The following is an 8099-nucleotide window of genomic DNA, read 5'->3' as shown; positions in this document are numbered from 1 at the left end:
TAATTAATAATTTATTTATATTAATTAAATTGTAAATATATATATATTTGGTAGGATTTAAAAATTATAAATAAAAAATTAATATCTTTCATGTCCCTATATGGGACATAAAATGTGGTAAAAAAATTAATATAATTCACGTCCCTTTATATGGGTCATGAAAAGTGGAAAAAGGGTCATAAAAAATAAATATTTTTAACGACTCTAGATATCATGACCCATTTAGTTGGGTCATGAAAAGTATTTAATGTCCCTTCTAAATGGTCTTAAAAAGCCATTTTTATAGTAGTGTGTATTGTAATATATTTTTATTAAATTAAATTTATATATATATATATATTGTTAGGGTTTGTGCCCTAAAAACATGTGTAAAGACATACTACTTTGGAAATTAATAAAAGTGCATTTTTCTTATAATTAAATATTTGAATTATTATTGAATAATTTATATAATTATCAGAAAATTCTATATTGAGAGTATGATCTTGTATTAGTTGTTGGGCCTGATGTCATTAATGCAATGAAAGTAGTTCGTTCTTATGAAATTTATAAAAGAAATATTTTTATATTATTATTGAATAATATTTAGATAAATATCGAAAAATTCATAATTCATTAATGTAGCTATAATCTTGTATGCGTACAAGATGATTAAGATTATAGATAATGAATTAAATAGTCCACAACTTATATTAAAGTTATGGAATCTTTAATCAAACACTGATAGCATGGTCCACTGGTATTATGAATACATGTGATCTAGATCTAGATCACCGATGTATATAGACATTTCCGTGAATGTGCTTTATATAATAATGATTATATAAGATTGGACCTGATATGTATTTAATTCTTTACTAAATATCGTTATTATCATATAACTCTAGATATGCAGAACATCAAAGAGTTACAACCATGTCACTCGTTGATCATATGCAAATCGATCTAAATTCTAAAGTTACTTGGGTCCTTTGATTCACTCTTAGGGTATGTTAGAATGATCAAGTTAACAACTTTAGTTTTGGGCCCGTGTTCATTGATGTAGATGGCTGGGGACATGCTTTACAGATATGAAATCCAATCATTTCTCGTAAGAAGATTGAATAATAATTCCCTTAAGTGTTAATTCTGGAACGAAACAGTATGAGACCTCTAATATATAAAAGGTTTATAAATTAAATGTTCACTAGGGAATTAATGATACTTAAGGGTGAAGAGGTAATTAGAGGGGTAAAACGACAATTTAACCTAGCTCTAATTATAAACCAATTATTGGAGGATTGAATTGCATGAAGTGATTAAATTAATGGACACTTGGTAAAGTACTCAGTAAATATAAATCTATAATTACAAGAGTGCAATCCTATATTTTTAGTGGAATAATATTGGGATTAATAAATAAGATAATTATATTAAAGATTTAAATTAATAATTTAAATTTATTGGAGCTTGGAATTATAGGTCCATAGGTCCTCAGATCGGCTCTATAAACATTGTACAAGGTAAAAGTTGCAATAGAACAAGTATTGGTATATTTGTCAAGAAAATTAGTTTTCGAGGAAATACATAATTATAAGATAATTATGGAAAATATGTTTATTATTTAATTAATTATAATTTTCTGTAATTATTAATTAATTAAATAAAATAATTAGTTTTAAATTAATTATGTCATCTTATTCTAAAAATTATTTTTGAGAAATTAATTTTATATTTAAATTTAGATAACTGATTTGAAATAAATAAGATATCTTATCAAGGAGTTTAGATTGATTTTGAATCAATTTAAATTTAATTAATAGATTTTAAATATAGTAATAGATAAGATATATTGTAATTGAATTAATTAAATAAAATAAATTAGAAAAATATGCCATGTAATTGTATAAGATCTACACGCCACTCACATCTCTGGACTGTGACTAGCGCAGACCAAGTGTGAAGGGCACTATGGTAATTTTTCCTGTCTTATTTTATTATTATAAAATAAAACCTTAAATATGACTAATATAATATATATATATATATATATATATTACTGTATTTTTCTTAACTGTTATAATTCGTTAAATACAAGAGATATGTGTTGTTATACGAGCAAGGTATAAAACACTTATTGAATTTCACATAATGCAGATGTGAAATTTGAGCTTCAACTATAGTCACTTAAAAATTGTGTTTTTGGATCCAAAGTGATACATGTAGGTATCTAAGAATTTCCAAAACGTTTGGTAGCATTTGGAGCTATTTTAGGCCCACTAAAAAGGTCAAAAGTCAATGGGTGTGGTGATGTGTTGCCTCTTAAGAGGCATTGCATCGCTTGAATGAAAACGGGCTCAAAATCCCCAACAGGCGACGCATCGCCTACCAACAGGCTACACGTCGCCTGACGTGTCCATACGAACACGTGTTTTAAGCTCCAAATGACGAGTTCTTTAGCTCTAATCCTATTGGTTAGACCTAATGATGGTGCCTACACTATAAAAGGCCCTCATAGAGTTTTGGAAGACTTGATTACTCTCTCTAATCTCTCCCTAACACCTCTCTCTCTCTCTAGCTTTCAAGGATTTCTAGTTTCTCCAAAAAACTCATCAAGAAAGTGCTTGACTTTGTGAGTTTAAGGCTTGTTCAATCATAATTCTCATTTCCTCTTAGAGAATGCCTCAAGCATTAATAGTGGCTAGGAAATAGAGAATTAAGACAGACAAGAATCGTGTATAAGCCTTGGTTTTGTATTTTTGCATTGAAGAATGAAAAGTCTCAAACTGGTGGTTCAACAAGAGTTTTGAAGGTTCAACAAGGTTGAAGAAGATTGTTCTACAACTAGGATTTACATCATCTTTCTCAATATTTCTTTGGTCTCTGTCAACCATTATTTTGTGTAGATTCTAGATTTTGTGGTGGTGTAATCTCACTCTCCCCCAACATTCTAATTCTCTATTATCTGAGACACAACGTCATTGAAGAATCTAACTCATTTTCGACTTTTAAGATCATGACTCAACACTTTGTTAGGTTGGATCGTTTTGATGGTAGTAACTTTGTTCGTTGGCAAGATAAGATTAGGTTCTTGCTAACCACTCTCAAAGTATTCTATGTCATGGATAAATATGTTAAGGCCATGGAACCCACTAAGGAAGATGACACTCAAGAAGTCATCAAAGAAAGGAAGAAACGCGAAGAATATGAGTTTATATGTAGGGGTCACATTCTCAACGATCTTTCAAATAGGTTCTATGATCTCTACACCAACACACAGACCGCCAAGGAGATTTGGGAAGCCTTGGAAAAGAAGTAAAAAGTGAAAGAAAAAGGTACAAATAAATTCCTTATTACTCAATTTATGGAATTTCAGTTCTATGATTTGAAACCCCTTCTCCCCCAAACACACGAATTGTAAATTATTGTGAATAAATTATCTACACTCAATCCTCAACTTTTTCCTTGAATAGTGTTGATAGAGTTATCTCGGGGACCTATGAACCTATAATTTCAAGCTCCAATAAATTTAGAATATTAATTAAAACTCTTTAATATAATAACCTTAATATATTAATCTCAATATTATTCCACTAAAAATATGAGACTCCATTCTTGTGATTATAAACATTTATTTATTGAGTACTTTTAAGTATAAAAGTGTCCATCAATTTAATCACTACATACAATTCAATCATCTATTAATGATCCATAATTAAAGTAGGAATTAATTATTGTTTAACCTCTTTAATTATATTATTTCCGTAAGTACCATTAACTTTACTAGTGAAGGTAAATTTATAAACTGATTTATGAATTTGAGCTCAATATCCTTTCAGTTCCGAAAGAAAACCCTTAAGATAACCATTATTCAATTCCTCTCGGAAAGGTATAGATTCCATATCTGTATATTATGTCCCCAGCCATTTACATCAATGAGTTCCCAAAACAAAAGTTTTCAGCTTGATCATTTTGACAAACCATAACGAATGAATCAAATAACCCATATGACATAAACATGAGTTCATAATAACTTCAGGATTAAGATAAATTTTTATATGATCATCTTATTGATATGTTAAATTAATACTTATAAAGTAAATGATATTAACATATTGAGTCTTGTTCACGTATAACCACTTTATACAAAGTACCTCTACTAAGATGTCCTACTACATTAGTAATTCGGATCTAGATTACATGTATTCATATTACTAGTGAACTATACCTACAGTATTTAATCCAAAGATTACATATAACTTTGTTTTACTGCGAACTATTTAAATTTGTTCCCTACAATCGTAATCCTCTCGTACCAATACAAGATTGTAGTCACATTAACGAATTTGGAAATTTTGTGATATCCATATAATATTATTCTATCAATAATAATAAACAATCAATATATGCTAAAATTCATTTAGATTATTTATTTCATAAAACACTGTTCAATACATATGCTTTAAAGAGCACTAATCCTAACATTATATGCTCTAGCAATTGCGGATTGGCTATCACAATGTATTGAAATTTTTGATACCATATTCACTGTAAAAGGAATATCCAACATGAGATCCCTAAGCCACTCGACCTCTTTGTCGGTTGTTGTTAAAGCTATAAATTCTGCCTCCATGGTTGAGTGTGATATACAAATTTGCTTCTTAGAGCCCCATGAGATTTCACCTCCTCCAAGAGTAAACGCCCAACTAGTGTTTGAGAGATTATCTCCAACTCCTGATATCCAATTAGCGTCAGAATATTATCTTTGGAAAGTTTGCATACTGTTAAGTCTATTTTTTTATTATTTTAGAGTGTTTTAGGTAGTGTTTTAATCTTTTAAATTGTTTTTGTCCAGTATTGTGCTTGTGTTTTGTGTGTTTTCAAGTTTTAGCAATTACTCATGGGTTGGAGTGGATGTGGTGTAAGAGGCGTTAATTTGGGGATAAAATGCTGATTTCATGCATTAAATGGTGTTTGGTCATGTCGGGACGCTTGAGAAGCTGTACAGGATCGAAAAGGATCTTAAAATGTCAAGATTTAAAAAATGGATATTTTGAGCCGCGTCTCTCGAAGCTGGGTCGTAGTGCGGGCAAAGTCAGAGAGGATGCATTTGCACAGGTTGTTGAGTTGCAACGCTTCAAGGGTGCACCACGACGCTAGATCATTTTGAGCCGCATCTATTGAATGTTGAGTCGCAACGCTATCGAAGTAAGAGACTCCTCAGTTTTGGGCTTATCACATTAGAGTCGAGACGCTTGATGGATGGAACGTGGTGCCTGTGTCCGTACACATGCTAAGAAAAAAGGAATTTGTGTTTTTTCGATGGGAAAATTAGGGTGAGCTGAGTTTAAAACGTTTTTGGGTGAGAATAGAAGGAGAGACGGAATGAGGCAAGGAAAACACAGAGGCTACGCTGTGGAAGATTGGATTGGATCCAGAGTTATTTTCTTCTTCTTAATCTCTATTTTATGTTAAATTCTGGTTTATGGATTCTATAGTTATGATTATGAACTAATTTCTGTATTATGGTTTTTAATTGAATCACTTGAACCTCTACTATGACCTTATGCAAAGTTTGATTTTTCTTCCTTTGTTAAGATCTTTTCAATTTATGCTTATTGTATGAGAATTGATTGACCATCATTTTTCATAATTTTCATGAGTTTGAATAAAAAATCTTAAAAGTGATGTTTGGACATGCTCTAATTGAATTGACATAAACTTAATCTTGAACGAAAGTGAAATTCCATTTTTTATGATTACCAACTTAATTATTCAAATTAAATAATTAATTGTTGAACTGTTACAGAAATGTTTAAACAGATACAAAGACTGTTTGAACAGAAACCAGATATGTTTAAACAGTTTGTGACCAGAAGATAAAAACGAACATAAAGTAAAGAACACACGAATTTTTACGTGGTATCAACAATCTTTGCAGATTGCTACTAGTCCACGAGGCCACGCCCAGAGAATGAAATTTATTAGAAGAATATCTAAACGATTACAAAACCAAATTGACTTATACAAATAAAGAATCCCTCTTGAATTTGTCGCAACTGTTGTAATCTAAACTCCTAATCAAATTTTTGAAGTGCTAAGATCTTGAACTCCCTTCAAATCATAACACTTGCACTTTTCCTCCCGAAAAGTGACTCAAGAACAAGACTTCTCCCGAAGCTTGATGACCAATGTCCAAGTGTGTTCAACCTGCATAATTAACACAAAGAAAACAATACAGAAGTACACTGTAATAAACCACTAAGAACTTTCTGGACTCAAGTTCTTCACATAATAAAAAGTCTCTCTAAAACGTGAAAAATATTTGGAAAATAATACACCAAGAGAGATGATCAAAAACCAACGACCTAAGGATGATCATATACTTTTTAGAATCCCTTTAGGTCGTGGAAAACAAATCAGAAACCAATCAACCAATAAATGGAAAATCTTCCAAAACAGGAAAGTCAGAATCTGTTCAAACAGACTGGAAATTCGTTCAAACAGATTCATTGAACCTGGACAGTTTTTAAACCCAGTTTCCTTAAATAAATAATGAAACAATATATAAATTATCACTGCAAGTTGTACACGATTTCTGGGCAACCAAATCAGATCAACAAATAAAAATAAATACCAATAATTTCCAATTCAAGAAAATATATTCTTTTATAGGAAATTATATATTTATTTTATTAACATATAGATAATAATCTGATTATAGAAAGACACATTTCAACAAAACAGGAAACTACCCATTTTCGAAATTCACCACAAAATATTACAAAACAGGAAACTACCCATTTTGAAAATACCACCTACCACTCAATATATTTCGAAAATACATTCCATAATTAATTTTGTCAATTTTATCAAATATGCCAATAAAATATTTTACAATCTCCCCCTTTGGCAATTTGATATACAAACTTAATTCAAAAACCTACAACACAAATGTTAGTTACAAGTAAAGAGAAAAAAACTCCCCTGCAAACATGCATTAACTTATAACAAACATATAAAGAAATAAGACTTAACTCCCCCTCAAAATAAGAAAGTCCAGAGTTAAACAAAGCAACAAACAAACAGGTTTTTGGAAGTATCTACTCTCCCCCTTTGTGTCTTTCAAAGAAGCCAAAGAAACAAGAGAGGCTCGAACAATAGCTAGTTCTGTAGCAACAGTTCCTGAATCTGGGGGAACAGATGAGAATTCAGGAGGAATGTCATCTGAGGCAAACTTCAGAGATTGAGTAACAGGGGTCTTCTTAGAGGAAGCTCCACGAGTTTTCACCATTGTTCCTTCTCTGAAAAGTAGCAAACACTTACAAAAACAATGAGAGAAAAAAAAAATAAGAAGAAGAAGAGGAGATTTAGAGAGATCGTGGGTGAGAAGAAAAAAGGGTAATGGCAGGCTTTTAAGGACAAAACTTACCCAAATTGGACACCCACAACAATAAGAGGTTTCCCTTTTTTTTTTTAAAAAAATTGTTTTAATTAAAAAAAAATAAAAAAGGAAACAAACCTTAAGACACACGATTTGCATAAAAAAAAAACTTACTTTATTTTTTTTATTATTTTATAAAGGAAAATAGAAGATTTATAAAATCTCAATCCAAAAAAGGTAACTAGAAAAAAAATAACCCCACACGATCTTCTTATTTTCCTTTTTTTTTTAAACAATTCTAAACAAGGTACAAAACAATAAAGATACAAATCATGGTATTCCAAACTAAGAAATAAGAAAAAATAAATTCCTTTGAGACAAAGAATATATTAAATCACACAAAATAAATGCATAATTTCACATAATTACCACAATGATTCGGTCCACCATGAATTTCCTTGTCAAAATTTTTATTTTATTTTTAATTTTTTATGTTATATATATATATAAATGCACAAAAATATAAAACTCAACCAAAAATTTATGCTTTGATCAATGTGAGTCATCCTGATAAGAATAAAATCAAGCAAATGAAAATAAGTGTTGGTGTATACCATGGATAAGAACACTTGTGAAAATAAACAATTAGAAAGAATATTCGAGAGAAATAAGCTACAATTCAGTCACAAGCACATATTCTTAAGTGAATCAATCAACATGTATGAGTCTTACACAC

This window comes from Humulus lupulus, chromosome 1 (assembly GCF_963169125.1).
Source record: "Humulus lupulus chromosome 1, drHumLupu1.1, whole genome shotgun sequence".
Lineage (NCBI taxonomy): Eukaryota > Viridiplantae > Streptophyta > Magnoliopsida > Rosales > Cannabaceae > Humulus > Humulus lupulus.
This window is presented reverse-complemented; position numbering follows the sequence as displayed.